At 28.7% G+C, this 19393-nt stretch overlaps 1 protein-coding gene across 1 annotated transcript in view; it reads left to right on the forward strand.

The window, feature by feature from the left end:
- The window catches only part of LOC123302118 (forkhead box protein O), a 290906-nt gene that overhangs the window by 117010 nt on the left and 154503 nt on the right, over positions 1-19393 (forward strand). The window lies entirely within an intron of this gene.

Genomic DNA, 19393 nt, shown 5'->3' on the forward strand with positions numbered 1-19393 from the left:
TCACACACTTCACTGTCTCACCTCCTTTATCAGATTTTGGAAAATGCATTGAATGAATAAGAAGAATTTGAATGCCTAGCTTGAAAGAGATTGCAATTAATAATTTATTTGTGTAATCTCTATTATTGCAGAAATATTGTATTGTTGTTGTATTGGTACTTATAATAATATTTCTAGAAAACTCAAAAATATTTTTTACCTATACTCCTCAGTGTCACAAAAAATGCACGGATTACATATAATGCTGTATGTTGTTAGTTAATTTTCTTCAATTTCAATCCATTTCTAATTTTCTTGATCATAAAATAACATGAAAGTAAATTTTCATAGGCTATATGTGTTATATATTTTCGTATAATCATGGAAAAAAACGTTTCTTAACTAAATACACAACTCACAAACTCACACATAATCATTTACATACTTACGGTGAATAAAAAAAATTGTAAAATTGACATGCAAACAACATTCTAATCAATCATATTGCTCTTTTTATTGTCAACATATCATATTTTTACAGTTCAACCTAATTATATTGTTCAAGTGCTATGTTTTTATTTCATACAGGAAGAAATGTGTTCGAGAATTACAGTAGCTTTTCACAGTTGACTTGAGACTCCATAACATTAAATAGACCTTGTTCGCATTTTTTTTCTTTTTTTCAAATGTCTTTATGTCTTTATAAATGGGCTAATTTTTTCCCCGATTCTTTTGGAGCCATATGACCGAGAAAACATTAAAATTCATTCATTAAAATTCAAATTGGCGAAAATGATCTGGAAACACACGAATGTCGTTGTGACGTCATTTAAACTTGATAATAATGATATATTATTACGACTGTTGACACTGTTTTATTGTCATTGCTTGTCGGATTGACATCACAGATCACGTGTGCGGTGGAGCCAAAAAATTCGTATTAAATTATTTTAAATATTGAGACTTTACATTGTTTTTCATAGTGTTTTTATTGTTAAAAATGCGTAGTTTTCGAGTTACAGGCTCTACTCGAACTATATTTTCATAAAAAATTAGCAAAAAGCATTTCTGTTTTCCACGAAAAAGGTCTACACAACAATTTTACAACAATATTTACGACAGTTTTAATTTTAGTCCCAAGTTTGTTACGTTTAAAAATATTGATGCTACGAACAAAATTTTGGTATAGGTGTTCATAGAATCATCTAATTAGTCCATTTTCGGTTGTCCGTCCGTCCGTCTGTGAACACGATAACTCAAAAACGAAAAACAGGTATCAAGCTTAAATTTTTACAGCGCACTCAGGACGTAAAAAGTGAGGTCGAGTTCGTAAATGAGCATCATAGGTCAATTAAGTCATGTAAACCGTTAGAAAAGGAACAATAGTTTAAATGTAAAAGTTCCTTATCAAAAAATAAACAACTTTTGTTTGAAACTTCTTTTTTGTAAACATCACTGTTCGCTCACGAGGGCACACATTAGATGAAAATTTTATAGTATGTATTAATATGGGATTATCAGTTGTGTATGTGTGACATGTATAGGTTTATGTGTAATGTGATAGATTAATCATCACTGTCTATACATGGTATTTAAACAATTAACTCAGTCAATTGTTTGATTTTGCTTGTTAATTCTTCTTTGAGTTCAAATAAGCCAAGTCTATAGATAACTAAGATTTTATTTTTAAAACAATTTATTGCAATGCATTATAATAATTTAAGCAGATTTCACTATAATAAGATCATGTTACCAAGTAAAGGTACCATACTTATAATATGATATTAAAAAGATATTTACTAATTTTAATAATAAAACGTTCTACAAAAAGGTATTATATTCTTTTTTTTTTATATACCACCCACCTGAAAATGTATTTGATTACGTCAAATATTACGCACGAATCGACACTTCTTTTGTACAGAAAAAAATTTTATCTAAAATTGGAGTCATTTAAAATTAACTCCTTGTAAAGACTCTTAATTGATTTATTTAAGAAAAATGTAAATATTTATATCGCGATTAGAAAAATTTTTTCTAGTGCTATTAGTATACGAGCAGGAAGTTGATATGCCTTGATAAGATTTAAGTTCAACTTGTATTTTATTACCCGGCTGTTAAAAAGTGGTTAGGTTTTTGCACATATCTTGTATGTGTGTAATATATTTGTTTGTAAATGTCTTTATTATCTCGTGTCTTCCAAACGGCTCGGTGGATTTCGACGGATAGATTATCTTAGAAACCCAAGTGTCTTTAGATAGGTGTTTAAAAAAAAAAATGGCGGATTTTTGACGTAAAATAGTAATACGTTACTAAAGAAAATCTAACCAAACCTATGGAGCAAGGTATCAAAATAAAGTAAATTAAACGAGGATTAAAAAAAATTAAAAGGGTTGTCTCTATCTCTATATATTATAAATGCGAAAGTAAGCATGTTTGTTACGCTTTCACGCTAAAACTAGCAAATGGTTTTTAATGAAACTGTACAGTAATATAGCTCATACTTAAGAATAACACATGAGATATAATTAATAAAGATATATTAATAAAAAATATTAAAAAAATTAAAAATTAATTTAAGACATGACATTACCATAAATTACAGATTTCTCTAAAATTAGTCATTTGACATTACCATAAATTACAGATTTCTGTAAAAATAGACAGTTACGACAATTATACATTTAAAACAATAGGAAACCATACATATATTTTACCGGTGTAAAACAATCCTTACCATTATTTCGACTGTTATAGAAAGAGGATGAGCGAGAGAAATCTTTATCAAACTTTACTTTTAAACCCAGCGAAGCGGGTGGGTATCACTCTAGTATGTTATAATTTATTCAGTAATAATAATTTTTGTTTAAATCTTAATATAATAAAATGAGAGTGTGTCGGGGCCCTAAAAATGGCCCCGACTGTCAAAATCGTTTTTTTTATTTTTTATTTTTTTTAAAATATTTATACAATACTTAGTAAAACCTAGAGAAGTTCAAAGGTTGAAAATTTGAATCCAATACCTGCAAAATAAATAGCATTATCCTATAATATTTGCGTAAATACTATAGGATATATTTACTTTCAAATTCTTTGCAGGAGTCCCGAGCCATTTTACCATAAACTATTTGACTCTATATTTCCGTAACCGTCTGAGTTATTCAAATCAAATATTCGTTGACTTAATTTATGGCAATGTCTACCATAAACAATTTTTCAAGATGTTTGAGAAAGATAGTAACAACTTTCTGGGTGGCACAAATATTTTCTATCCATTTTAGGAACGTTTGAGCTGTGAATAGACATCATACAATCTGTAATCAAAATGTACTTCAGATATGTGACGAAAGTTTTAAATAGTTGTAATACAAAGTGACTTAACCTTTTGACGCAGTATCATTTTTTGGATAAGTTGGCTTGCAATATGTTTTTTTTTAATAATTTAAACTGTACTATAGCAATAGGGAAACTAATTTTCTTCGGGAGAAGCCGTATTCCAAAAATCTTTAACCACTTTCTGAACTAATAATTATATAAAAAAAAAAAAAAAACTACATGTTGCCAGACTTTCTTAAAATTCATAAGAAAGTTCTTCAAGATTTTTTGCAAACATTATAAAAAAATTATTCACAATAATCATTACCAAATACCAAAAAATCAATTTATTATTAGCAATATATATGAATGACACTTTTGAAAAAGGGTTGAACGACAAAGGATGATTGTGAGAAATCTTTTAAGTATTTTGTTATTGTGAGGGTGGTTTTTATGTATGGGGATGAATGTGGGTGGATGACTGTCAATTTTATACAATAAACCATCCAAATATGATTATTGAATTGTAATAATTGTCATTTTGAAATATTATTGAATAGAGTATAGCGGTCCAGACTGAACCGACCGCAAATTTTCAATATGTTTAGAAGGACATTGTCAATATATACAAAGAAAGGGTTTTTATCAAAGCATATGCAGATATTAGGGGTATTATTCGTATATACTTTTTAACTTCAATATCACAATCAATACATTATATTATATGGTCCTTTTTGACGGGTTCGACTATAGCTTTGGTTTGGGTATTTAAATTGTAAGAAAGAGAGCAGACTCGAAAGGATTAAGGTTTTATAATTTATCAAATAGTTTTCTCTCACGAATTGTCAAATATTTTTTATCCGACAAACGGAGGATACATGCAGTTTACATGGCTGTGTCTAGCGTTTTAGTTATTCCACTGTAGATTAAAAATGCCTAAACTTACTTATTTTATCATCTGTCGTATCGTTAGAATCAATGTGACATTCCGAGGGATAAAAGATACAAAATAATCAATATGGCGGACATCTGCGCCAAAATTTTCAAAAAGAAAAAAAATTATTTTTAATAAAAGATTCTGAAAAGAATTGTTCACTGACTTTCAACTAAGAAATTTTCGCTTTTCCACTGTGATACCTGAATACCAGTAATTTCAACAAAAGAGATACCTACCGTTAGAAACATGACAATGTTTCGCTTAACATGGAATAACTTATTCCCTCAAAAAATGAAAATGTAGACGTGAGATCTGGAAAAGCCTCTTACGTTGTTACTCTTGGGCGTCCAAATACCTGAATTGATTTTAACAAATGGGGTAGGTGATTTCCCGAAAAAAGTTTTTAAGGATAATCAAAAAGACATTGTATAACAAACGCAGGAAGCATTTTGCCCTGATGACGGGCATCCTACTTTGTTGAGTGTCGGACAAAATGATTTTATATTTGTAGTGTTTAAAGTGTAGTCTCAAAAGATGAAGCGCTTGCACTTAATTGATAGGCCAGTACCTTTATCAGCCAAAAATCGAGATTACCTTTTTTGAGGTGCACACTTGGTGAGCATGGGGGGTGGGTTCTTAATGTTATCAAAAACAAAAATCCAAACAAAAAAAATTCTCAAAAACTTGTCGATCTATCTTTTTGACGGGTTTTTTTTTGAAAAAAGGTGTTTTTTTGTGAAAACTATTGATTTTGCTGATAAAATTAAATGGGCAAGTTGAAGATAATGTTAATTCTGCAATTACTGAGAGGCAAGTTAATAAAAAAATTAGATTTTATGATATTTTGAAGGTATTGAATCATACTTCTACCTGAGGGGGTTAATTTTGATCGCTAACCCCCTCATGCTATTATTATACTCTCCCCCCCTTCATCTTTGCCGTTTTCGAGAAATAAATTTCTCAATTTCAAAATTTCAATTTCTTATAACTAGAGAACGAATAAAAATGCAGGGTCAAGTCTTAGCTTTTTTGAATTATCTTCAACTCATTAAATGTTATCAGCAAAATCAATAGTCTTCGCAAAACTGGTCTTTTATTCAAAATTTTTCAAATAATCCGCCAAAAAAGATCGATCCGGTGACAAAAATTTGTGCAACTTTTTTGGATTTTTGTTTTTGGTAACATGAAGAACCCATCCTCCATGGTTGCAAACAGTGTACCTCAAAAAAAATTTTCTCCAAATAGGGGGACTGGCCTAGAAAGGAAACTTTTTTGTGTGATAGTTAGTGAATAACTGAACTGTTAATAAAATTGAATGCCTTGTTAATGTTTATAAATTTTCATGTTGTAAATAACAAAATCCTTGACATTACAATCATTTACAAAATAACAATAATAAAATACAAAAAATAATATATTTATTTAACATAAAATATTTTTACAAATAATTATAACCTTATCAAACATAGAATATAGTGTAGAGACCTCCATATGAGATCGTGTGCTCATAACAAAACAAAATTTCTATGATTTATTTTGTCAGTCTTATGGTTTTCGTAGCTAGACTATATTTTTATGATTGCCAAGGGACTGTAGTGTAACGAAATTATTTTCAACCATTTCGACAGTTGAGAGTTTGCTGACATTAATCTCTACGTGCCGCATAAGCGTCCCTAGGATCAAACTATTCGGGAGGCACCAATAGCAGAAAATATGGAAAGTTAAAGAAACACGTTATAAATTTTAAGTATTTATTTATGGATATCAAATAAAAAAAGTATAACGACAACAATAAAAAAAAAACCCATTTTTTAAAATTATAATGAAAATAATAATAAAAAATTGGAAAAAAAAAAACTGCCATACGTAAAAATCATAATAATTAATAAAAATACAAAAAATATCACATTCTTCTTAAAATTGCAACAAAAATTAAAATAACAATAATAATAATAAAAAATCTGCCCATCTTAATGTAAATCAATTCTTCTAACATGCATAGCAAATTTTTCGAACAACATATCGAGTCCTACATCTAACATCAGCTCAACGGTCTTTTGTATTTCAATGGCCATCAAAGCCAATTCTGCTAGCCTACCCTCTCCCATTTTACTCTTTTGGTAGGTTTTCAGATGTCTCAGTATAATGACCTTTCAGCCGTTGCTGTGGTAATTGGCCAGGAAAGACAAATCTCAACAAAATGTAGTATGTATGGAAGAGTTTTACTTAAACCATTTTTTAAAAATAGACCAGCATGCTTGCAAAGTGACGGTTTTTCGATGGTATCTTGAGAGTTCCTAACGTTAGTAATTGCTAATCTCTATATATTTTGTATCCATTTAATTTGTAGAAAGAACATGCTTCATTTGAATGTGTATGCTGTTAGTTTGTTAGATATTTTAAGACGTTTTTTATAATGTTTACAAATATGTAATATTGCACATAATATGTAGTAAATAAATTATTTCCACGTGCCCCCCCCCCCCTCGTAAGGACGCCTATGCCGTGTAGTAGGTATTGTCAAAGACTTTCCTTGAACATAAGCAGAAAAAAAAAGTCAAACTACAAAAATTAAAATATCGTTTTTCTTTCTTCTTATTAAACTTACCTTTTCCAATACTCCAAATGACGAGCAAAAAAATCATTGAAACTTCTTTACTTGTGGGCTCACAGTCTACAACAAATCAAAATATCGTGTGTGATTAATTAAAAAATTCACACATCTTTATTGTAATTATTTTATACTACGCTTTATTATTAAATGTGGTTACGTCATAAACATATACAACAGTCAGCATGCCAAAGCATGTAAACATAAACATAAACAAACAATCATTGATTTATTAATAAATTAATATATAACATTTAATAAATAAATAAAATATTTTAATTTTATGTTGGTACTTTCCATTTGTACATTGAAATGTATCTCATTATAGCATCATACTGTTGTTTGATTCAATTAAAATTGTTATAAAATACCTACTTTAATTTTCAAAAATTTACAATGTTATCACTTACATTACAGATTATAATTTATTACAGAGATAGGCAACTCAACTGTACATGAAATGTTGTCCAAAAAGCCGCAAACAAAACAAAATAGCATTTATTTTAATAACATTATTATTAACAATTAATTATTAGTTTGATGTAAGTTAAATGCAATATCTAACCATTTTATTTCGTTAATAGTCAATAATAATCACAAATAAATACTACCTAAAAGTAGTCAACACGATTTACAAGACCTTAGCGCTAAAATAAACTCAGTACATACCATAAAAAAATCGGAAAATAATGTAAACACACCTAAAACGATTAAATTGCACTAATTAGTTAATGGACAGGGGCACAATGAAAACGGTCAGAATACTTGTCACTATACAAATAAAATTCACAGAATGTTAATAAAGACAATCAATTGAGAATACGTACAAAGAAACTTAACGAATTTAAACGACATTCAAACGAATTTTGAAAGATGTATTGTTTATTTATTTAAAAATATATAAAATATTGTTTCCACAAAAACCATTGAAATAGGGAAATTATAATCCAAACTAATAGATGGCCCTACACGATTATAACGTGTATAGTAATCTGGAGTAAGGCACCTTCAGAGAAATAAAATAGTAAAAATTTAACAGGGAGTTGCAGATCTGTTTTAAATTAAAAACTATAATCTGTGACTTACATGTTATAAATAGTGATATTTGATTAATTGACAATAACAGAAACACGTATTCTCGGTAACGCAGCAAATAATATTACTCCAAAAATGTCCTAGCTGACAAGAATTAAAACGGTAAGTAGCTATATCTTACCAGTCAATGCACGTGAACGCTTCAACAAGATGTGAGAGAGTTTTTTTAAACAAAATCGATTACTTTAAAATATCTTTGTAACTTAAAATTTTCCTACACCTACCAAAATCAGAAATTGAATCAAAACTACCATATTATTTGATTTTATACTCAGAAAAAAATGGTTTTCTTAACTCAAGAATACTAAAAGGAAAACATAAATTTTCTTCAGGCAAAAAAATACTTTTTCCGACAAAAAATTTTTTTTCCACAGGTAAATTATTTTCCATTACAATGACACACTACCTTACTTTATTAATCTAATCTTTTGGATTTACTTTTAAGTTTATGGTATGGTTTGTATACAGGATGTCCCAGGGGTAATGGACGCCCTGGTTGCATCAGATAGAAAATAAGTAGTCCTCTTCCGTTTTTTGATCCGATGCACTGATAATTAGCTGTTAATTAAAATAGGCAGCCATTCAGAAGCGACAAGACAAAAGGGTGGGATAGTAAGAAACTGCGAGAGTAAGACGCGAGAGCTTCAACGTTACGCTGGCGTGTACACATATACGTGTGCAAGTGTGCAAATGTGTAGGAAGGGTCGGGTGTAAGTGCATCGGATCAAAAAAAATGGAAGAAGACTTTTCGTCTTAGAATTTTATTTTCTATCTGATGCAACAAAGGCGTCCATTACTCTAATATTATGGTTAATTCATTGTAAACAATTGAAAAATAGGCATATTTTAAATAATAGATGTTATTTATTGCAAATTTCATATAGACCGGAAAAAATTTCTGTAATAATGTCCCATTTTTAAACACAAGAGTTAAAAACTTCAGAATGAAACCGACTCTTCTATAGTCGGCAAACTCAAACCATCCAATTCATAATTGCAACAATACATTAATATTTTCTATAAAATTTTCGGTAAACTTGTTCCGGGTGTATTTTTTCCATTTACGGTGTCCAAAAAATATTCTTTTTGCATGTATCAATAAACGGCACCAAATCGGGTTTATCTACTTAATAATAATTTCAATTCTTCCTCCTTTCTCAATCCAGTTATTTAAACGAGGTGTACGGAACAAGGTCAGTCTCTCACTGAACGAATAAAAATCAATTAAGAAACAAAAATACTGTTTACTATATTTTCCTACAAATATTTGAAATGCTTAACAATGTTTTGCTATCAATATTGTAAATACACTGAGTACGTATTTATTGGAGGTGTGTCACTCATTTTATTAATTTGTTATTAATTATATTAAAATACTACGACGCCATTTATTTTACACGTTTCTGAAATAAAAAGTATTTGTTGTTATTCTTCTTATCAAGGTAAACCAGATCAGAACCGATGTAAAGACAAGTGAAGCGAAGTATTCGTACTTCTACACGCTTTTTATAAATTTTAGTTATTCAATATAAAATCAATAGTAAACTATTGTAATAAAATTATACAAAATTTTACAAGCATTATGATCGGTGGTGAACATGTAATGCATATGGTCAACTCTTCATAATTTGTATACCCTGTATATATGTATAATACAAGGTATACTAAGTTTTGTCCCAAGTTTGTAACGCTTAAAAATATTGATGCTGCCAACAAAATTTTGGTATGGATGTTCATAAAATCACCTAATTAGTTCATTGTTTGTGAACACGATAACTCAAAAACGAAAAAAGATACAAGCTGAAATTACAGCGTCCTTAGGACGTAAAAAGTGAGGTCGAGTTCGTACATGGGCAACATAAGTCAAATGGGTCTTGGGTCCGTAGGACCCATTTTGTAAACCGTTAGAGATAGAACAAAAGTTTAAATGAAAAAAATAAACAACTTTTGTTTGAAACATTTTTTCGTAAACATGAATGTTTACCGGTGAGAGCGCAAATTAGGCGCAACTTATATAGTATGTATTATATGGAAATATCAGTTAGGTATGTGTGACATATATGTATGTGTAATGTGACAGTGTAATCAACAGAGTCATTACATGGTATTTTAACAATTAACTCAGTCAATTGTTTGTTTTCACTTGTTTTTTAACAATTCAGTGATCAACAGTTTATGCTAACGGGAATAATGCCCAGGTACATCTTCACCGTAATCTATAATTTTACTATATTAGAAGAATTTTGTAATTTTTTAAAATTTGTTGCAATTTAAGTCCAATTTAAATAACGAACATTGAAAATCTCCACTTAATCAAATAAATAATTATACTCCAATATATTACTTTCCCAATTTTGGTAAATTTTACTAAATTTGGACAGAAAATATTAAGTAACATAAAAATTTTATCTATTTTAAATAGCGTTTTTCAATCATGATAGTATTTTTACCTATTATGTCTGCTCAGGCTTTACAACAACAATTAATACCTTGATCTTATTTTGTAAAAATGTTCCACAAAATCTATTGCCCAAGAAGAATAAAGTTTGCTAATTTAATAAAATAATTTTTTTTTGTTTCAGGTAAGAAAAAGTCTCATGATTTCTAATTAAATCACATTACAAAAATTTTTTGTAAGTATGTTACTAAATTTATTTTTTGTAAATAAAAAAAGAATCTGGCGGTAAATGAATTTTTTCCAAAGATAAAATATATTAGCTTTTATCGTCTGTTCAAAACTGATTTTGAAAATACCCGCTATTGTCTGAAGATCAAAACTACTTTCTAGAATACACTAGCCTCTGCCCTCGACTTCGTTCGTGCCAAGTTTGATTTTAACGCATAAGTTTTGGTTTTAGCTGTTTGTTTTTGCGGTTTAATTTTAGGTTCAAAGAATAGTTCTTTATCGATTGAGCTCAAACTCTTACACAGAATGGTTTTTATCTATATATAACCTCCAGGGGGTGGAAGAGAGGGAGATGGAAGTGTATGGAAAACTCATGTAAATAAGTTTATAGACAAATACGGATCAACGTTTGCCTAAATGTCGTGCTACTAGGATTTTTTTAAATTTCATGTGATTTATAATACATTTGTTTTTACAAAAAAAAATTCTAATTATTATTCTCACAAGCAGTATGTTAGGAATGTCTCCTTATTAATCTAAATTCTAAATCTATATTTACGAAAAATTGGAAACAATGGTTATAAAGCTATTTGTAAAGTTCGAAAAGTGTAAATTACAAACTGTTATCCCGGCGCCAGGGAATATGGGGGGAGGGATTAAAGTGGGGATGAATTGTCGAATATTTTTAAATATATCCAAGTCTGGTACCAAATAAAAGAACATAATGAGTACATTAAAGAACATGAAAATCAGTTCAGCCGTTGTGAACTCTTTTATCGGAGGTTTATCAAATTTCATAAAATTCTTCTCATCTATTTCCATGCAACCATAATGTACCACAGCGAAGTGTGCCGGGGTACAGCTATGAATAAAATATTATTAGTCTAATAACAATAAACTGTTGTCTGATAATGCTAAACTCATGTGTAAGTTATTTACCATGTTTTTTGGAGTACAAAGAGTACAAAATGTATGTAATATCTCTCTCCATTGAATTCGATTGTGTTTATTAATTATTTTATAAAATGCCAGTGCGTTGCGTATACAACATACATAAATAAAATGGAAGGTTAATTATGTAATACAGAAGTTTAATGAAAAGATTTAATTCACAATAAATAAATATGTCTGTCTGTGAATTTCAATGTTGGAGCCATTTAATTATATATAAAATTTTTTGATTATTATCAAATATGTTTCATACAAATGTTGCGAACAAAAGATTTCTACAAACGTACAATTTAGGCTGTTGAATATTTATTTTAAGGAAATACTTACCCAAGTATTCATTCATTTTGGCAGTTTACTAGAAATTTCATCACCATTTTATTCGTAATAATAAAACCAAATTATTCATCATTATCATTCACTAGTTTTCCTCTCTCACTCTAAATTAAACTTGAGTTGTTTTTCGCAAAATATGAAAATAGGTACCTTAAAAAAGGTGACAAAAAGTGAATTTAAAATTAAAGTCAAGAAATACGGACGATATATAAGCATTTTGAACTACGAATTATGAGAGATCGAACATGATATTTGACGTCATATATACTATGTTTGCCATAAGAATCCATGCTAAAATCTGTTTTGCTAGAAAGAGATACAAGCAAGTCGTTGAAGTTTTTTATCTTGGTTGTTTTTATAGTTATTCGAAAAATAATTTTCTGTTCGTTTCCTGAATAAACTTTTATGAAAGTAAACAAAATCATCGAAATTCCCTACTCAAGTGATAGGTTATGGTGATTAGAAATAGACAAAATTGAGGAACTGAGGGAGTATGCAACTGACGGAAGAGTTGGAAAATAAAGTTTATTTTCGATTTTTCGAGAATATTTTTGAAAGTTTAAGACATCCTACGATCTGTTTATACGTATTATGTTGAAGCATAAATAAATCGTGGAAATACAAAAATTGAAAAACTCGATTTCCATAAATTCGACACTCAGCTCATGGTTAAAAACTCTTTTTATTCATTATTACGAAACTTACCTCTGCCAACTCTTCGATTTGCAAGCAAAAGAATCGCATAAATTTCGTTTTATTATAAGCTTTCAGTCTATAGTTTACTTATCCTGATGGCATATGTCAAGTACCTAAGATCAAATGAAATTTGAAAAATATCCGTCGTAAAATAGTAAAACTTTTCATCAATTTTTTTTAATAGTCACGTGACTCAGAAATCCTTCAAATTAAATTACAATTAAAATAAATATATGATATGCACTCCCGCGCTTCCATCGTCTTATTAATTTGGGCACTCACTCCCCCCATGAACAGATAGTTCTATCCAACTCTTTTACAATTAATAGTAGATCTTCCACCATAAATCATTCATCAGATAGAAAGTTATGAAGGAAAGGTATACATACAAATACTTGAGTAATTATTTATAAATCGTTCTCTATGAATAATGGCGACAAGGTTCGGAAAAAGTTATAAAAAGTGTAAGTATTGGAAAATTGAACATTTAATGTTACCTAATGGACTAAATTTATCATTTTTTGTCTGTGTAATTTTCATAGATTATAAATATCAAAGTTTTCGATTATTAGCAATGTTTTTGATACAATGACATACACTATAAAGACAATTAGGTTGTTGGGTAATTAAATAAAATACTTATAGATCAGGAATCAAACCAGAATCTCTTAAATTCATGCCAAGCATCCTAGCAAGTCAACCATACAAACTTACAAGTGTAATGGGCAATTTTTTCAACTTAATAGCTAATTTTTACTTTGTTTGCCAGCATTAATCAATTTTTAAACTTTTAATGAACTAAAAAGCATAAAACAATCTTCTCTATTGGCACTGCTATAATGTGTATAAATAAAAGCATGAGACCATTTAATTTAAAGTTTTTTGAAAAGCGAGCGATTCAAGCTTCTTATTTTAGTTCACAGGTAGATGTGAAACACATGTAGAGGATTAAATAAAAGCTTGCATTATAAAATATTTTTTAATAAAATTTTTTATAATAATTTCTTCAATAAAACCATATTTCAATAAATAATCGAAAAACACCTATTTAATAATTAGTATCAGTTAGTATCGTTAATAGATTAAAATTTAGTCACAAATATTATTTCCTGACATTGTCGTGTCCGTCTATTCGACCTGTGACACTTAATTACAAATTATTACCCATTTTTTTTTTGTACTCAAACATAATTGCTACTAGAATACCACGAAACTATAGTAGTGATTATTATTATAACAACATGTGAACTAAGTATTTAATTTTCCCACACAGAATAACAAGGACTATGTAGCTAGCTAGCATGCGGATGGATGATATGACTGACGTATAAGGTTTTAGTTTACCTCATACCCAATAATTATCACACATTACCCTATAAAATAAATAATTATTTACTTATTATGAAATACATCAAATTACTTCCATTATTAATTTACTCGAAACTGTTCAAACAGAAACTCAAATACAAATGTGGAAAGCATCTATACTGTAGTATAGATGCTTTCCACATTTGCGTAGAAATTGTAAAGTTACGTTTCGTAGTTTTTCCCTTACTACTTTTGTATCTATTAACTAACGCTTTTTAACCCCTTTCCTTAACTAATTTTTAATTCCTTCATTCATTTATCCTTTTTTATAACATTTGATCAAAATAAGCCTACGGGAAGTCATTAAAATTTAATCTTAGCATTTAACGTATGAGGACAATAGTATTGGACTTGTTCAGCAGAAACCGGCGGTTTAACCTTTATGTGGATGAGCCTTAAAATATTTTTTGTTTAGTTAAAAATATTCGTGTTCGCTCTTTTGTAAAAAATAATAGAACGAACGGGATTTTACGCCTTGCCTTTCTGTTAACCACAAAATATTTTTATAATATGCGCCTTATACTGCTTATTTCTTCCGAACAAGCAATGTGGAAGGCGTTTTGTAACCAAGGAAATATATTTTTTTATAAATGCTGTGATAAAGGGCCGAACCTGTCTGTTTTGGTAAGCGGAATAGTGAATTAACAACATTTCTCACAAATGTACGTTTATATATTTTGTGACAATTTAGGGATAAAAACATTCTTTCTTATAAAGATCAATTTTTGAAAAATGTCCAAAAAATCGGTTTTTCAAAATTCGAGTGAGTTATTAACGCATTAGTGTAACATAAATTGTATAAATTGAAAGTTGTACTACATCAAAGAAGCAACATTGATACAACAGTTGTATACATCCATTTATTCATCTATAATAAAGAATATCTTTCATAAGATTTGACACCGATTTGTTCATTGCCATAGAACAGAAAAACGTAATTTTGAAAGGTTTCTCCGATTTTCCGGGAGGAAATGTTTTCATATTTTATACGCCTGAGCTATAAATTAGATTTTTTATTGTATATATCTCGATTTATATTGCAAATATGCCAAAAGTGATTAGAAAAAATTTTGTAGAAAAATTTGATTTTTCCATATTTTCGTATGTTTTTGAGATATTTTCAAAAAAGTGATTTTAGGGGTAGTTTTCAGCTATTTTCTACCGTCTTAATTGAATTCGATATTTTTTAACTATGTATACTTCAAATTTATGGCAAAACGAACTTATTACTATTCAAAAATGCAGGCTTCCGTTTTGATACTAGTTTAAATCTTCATTTTATTGGACTATATAATATGCTCTATAATCCAGAGTCAAAGAAGCATTTCCTCAGGTCTGCTTTTTTTTACATGGAGATTTTTCCACTTTTTGTTAATTTCGTACTGCAGTTTGTATCCAAGAAGTGAAAAAACGAGTTCTTGTCGTATATTTCATGGTGAATAACGTACTGTTAGCTAGCTAGATACAGTTATGATGGAATAAATTACCTGGATAACGGAAGTGGTAGGTAGACAGAAATATTAGAATAAAAAAATAGTAGCTACATATTTCATGTTTTTGAAATCAATTTACAACAATCGGTTCGTAGTTCTACGTATATTTAATGATAATTATTTGTTTAAATGACAAATAACTTAAACATTAATTTTATTTTTTTTATATTAAACAATTATTTTGTTGTTCTGATTTTAACTTTATGATAACACTTACCATGTATGTAAGTATGTACATGCACAGAGTTTGGTCTAACATTATCCTAAGGCAGAACATAGACGTGCAATTTTCCAATCTACCATGAATGTGTTTACCAAACAATATAAATATATACAGTCTTGATTTCTGTCAACAACCATACATAAACGATACAATTTAGGGTTGTAAACCATAGTTCTTGTAGTATTTGTATTTCGAGTTGCAGGGATTTTCCGAAAACTTTTTTCGTGAATCAAGTTCTTATAAAATGAATAAATTATGCGATTACACCAGAATTATTTTTGTCAGAAACTTTCGAATATGGATTTTCATAATACAATAAAATAAGATTTTGTTGACATTTTCGCCACGATGTTTTTCATTAATTTGAAAAAATTTTATTTAAGAAACTTCATTGTGTCTTTTATAAACCTCAAAAAGAATTGGTGGCTTTTTACATTGTTAGAGAGACGTGCTTTTGCGTAACTATATTGCGTATCTATGAAATATACATAGTATATTAAGTTTCGTCCCAAGTTTGTAACGCTTAAAAATATTGATGCTACGAAAAAAAATTTATATATATATAAATAATTGAGAATTATTTTTCCGATAATTAGATATTCAAATATGTTCCTAAACAAATAACAAAAAATAGATATCCCTAAAATTAAAGTTTGAGGGGTGATCAAAAACTTACTGAGCCAAAGGAGTTTTATTTTACAATTTCTTTTTAACCAAATCGTTTAAAAAATGTGCAAAATGAGAAAAGTTATTATAAATAAAGGATTAAGTGCGACAAAATATTAGACTGTGTATAAGCAGCTTTATTTAAAATTTAATTCATCATTTTCGTTCAAATCAAATTTAAGTAATATGGGGTGAATTAATTATTAAATCGTTAATAATAAATTTAGGACTGTAAAATGACCATCTTAACACAATGATTAACTATAAGGACTACCTACACATACATGTCACGTGTCTACTATAAAAGAAAGGATTAATAAATAATTTTATATTGAACATTAAATTATTAAGATAATGGAATGCTTGAACGCCTTTCAATTCAATTCGTTCACAGTTCATTGCATTATTTGACATAAATTATATAAATTAACGCGCATACATGCTTATAAATAAATATGATAATAAATCCTGTTTTTTAAACCCCCTTTTTTTAGTAAAAATTTTAATGGTTCATATATTTTCGGTTACATTTTTTGGCAATTAAATATAAATTATTGAAAACTGGGCCATGGGCCATTGAATAATACAGATTAACTGCTCTATCAACTTCAAAACGAGTAATTTGTTTAAAAAAAGTTTATTTTATTTTAGAGAAAAAATTGAGCAATTTTCAGTTTAAATCAATTTGCATATAAATAACAGAATTAAAACCTATTGAACTAAATTTTTGTGCCTAGCAAAATTAAAAAAAAAAATTTAATCGGAATTTAAAATTTTCCTATGAGTAGACTGAAAACGGTTTTTTTTCGGCATAATAAAACTATGCAAAAATTAAGTTCGTTCATTCATTTCATAAATGTGTCTGTTAGTTGATATTCACTAGAATTGAGTTTGTAACGATTTGAGAAGCATAAAAAATACTAAGATGCGTACAATATGGCAATTTATTTGTCTTGCTTCAAGATCGAGTTCATAAATTCTGGAATTATAGGTCAGTATTCTATTCCAACATGCTGCCAAGTGTGTGATAACAATGTACAGTTCTTTCAGATCTTGATGTTTTGTATTTTTACTTTTTATTTTTAATCATTTTACATATTTCTTAATTATTTGTAAATTTACATCTACCAATCGATTGCCTACAAATTTTTCTATAAGGTTATTGCTTTACCAACGGAGGTAACTATATTGACTTACTTTGATATTAAGTATTCGTTACGTATAGAAATTTAGCACTGCGCGAGGAAATATTTATAAGTTTTATATCTTCTAATAATGCTATTAATAAGAATTTCCACACAATAATTTCATAATTTAGTTTTATTTTGTCAATATTTTAAAATAACCATATGTACTGTTTATTGGAAAATATAAGCAATATTATTACAAAGATGATTGAATCATTGTGTGCAAAATCATGCTAATAATATAAGGAAAGGATTTAGATTTTATAAATATTACGTCACGCGGTCCTGAATTTGGCTCTGCACGCTACAAATACATTGACATTCTGGACTAGGGTTCTAGCCCATAATGTATCTCCTTTTTTTTAATACGTTATTTTTCAGTGAACTCAGGGACGAATTTTTTTTACGTATCTGGTGATTAATATCACCCAAATTAGACATATTGAGCCTTATATTTTTAAAATATTCTTAATATAATGGCATTTGGAGGTACTTTTTTTCAAAACTAAGAAATTTAATAAAAAAAACAAATTTATGGAGCTATCTTTACTACCATACAAAATAAACATTCTTAACACTTCTGTTCTTACAGTTCCGCAATTCTAATTTTCGATAACGCGTCCGGATATTTCGAGTGTTATTTGGCGAATATCCCTAGTCATGTTGGCGTCCAGTTGCTCAACCTTACGCGGCTTATTTCGATTTACATAGCTCCAAAGGAAAAAATCTAGATCACGGACTTCAATTTTAGGAAAGAAATAGTCCGTTATCATGGCACGATAATGATCGGCCTTGACACTTACGTTTTAGCTGATCTCTTTTTTGAATAAATATGGGCCGATGATTCCATCAGCTCATAAACCACATCAAATCGTTGTTTTGTCTGGATATAAAAGCATCTCTTGAATCTCTCCTGATTGTAACTCTTGAGACCAAATACGATTATTTCGTTTATTGACATATCCGGTTAGCCATAAATATAAATACCTTATACCTTATAAAAATTTTTGTCCAACAGTGGGTTTTCTTAATGTATTTCAAGAAATAATAACAAATTTGTTTTTTAGTTTTGAAAAAAGTATCTCTAAATGAATCACTTTTTACTTATTTAATAAGAAATTTTCATACAAAAAATGTACCAGCTAAAAATTATCTACTATTAGTCGGCCAGTGGCATTTACAATAATTTGGATGATTGCCAAAATAATACTGAATATGAAAAGTATAAAGTAGAGGTGTACTTTATACACATACTGATGGGACGGCTACAACACATTCCATTTAATTTTAAAGACTTATTTCAGACTATAATAAGTACACGATGCGCACATGCACGCATGCATATAACATCAGGTCATCTCATAAATTATGCACGCAATACACGGCACACCATCAGGTATCATCATTGTTAGTTCGGTGAATATTTAGAATATTTTACAATTTATATTTTGGTGATGAAAATTTTATTCTCTAACTAAATTCTGAGTCATTCGTTTTTACTATTCTTAAATTAGCACAGCTATTTAATAAGTAATGGTAGAGACAATAAAATCAATGCTAGCGCTTCCAGTGAAAAATTTTGGCGTTAAAGGACGCTGTTATGACTAATTTGAAATTCTTTACATGTTAATGTTATAGAAAATGTCAAATTAAAATGATTGAAAAACACTAATTAATTACACTTAATGCATTAAAAATTGTAAATAAGAAATCAAATTGCACAAATATTATTTTTCAAATGTAAATTATCATAATTATTTATTTACATTTGTGAGACAATAATTAAATTTTCAATGTAAGTGATAAGTGCAATCCATAAAAAAACTCACGCACGATGCGAATATATGTATATCGCTAGGTATTATTTTTCAGTGGTTTGAACAGATTTAGATAAAGATTTATCAAAGAAAACT

Source organism: Chrysoperla carnea, chromosome 1, assembly GCF_905475395.1.
Source record: "Chrysoperla carnea chromosome 1, inChrCarn1.1, whole genome shotgun sequence".
Lineage (NCBI taxonomy): Eukaryota > Metazoa > Arthropoda > Insecta > Neuroptera > Chrysopidae > Chrysoperla > Chrysoperla carnea.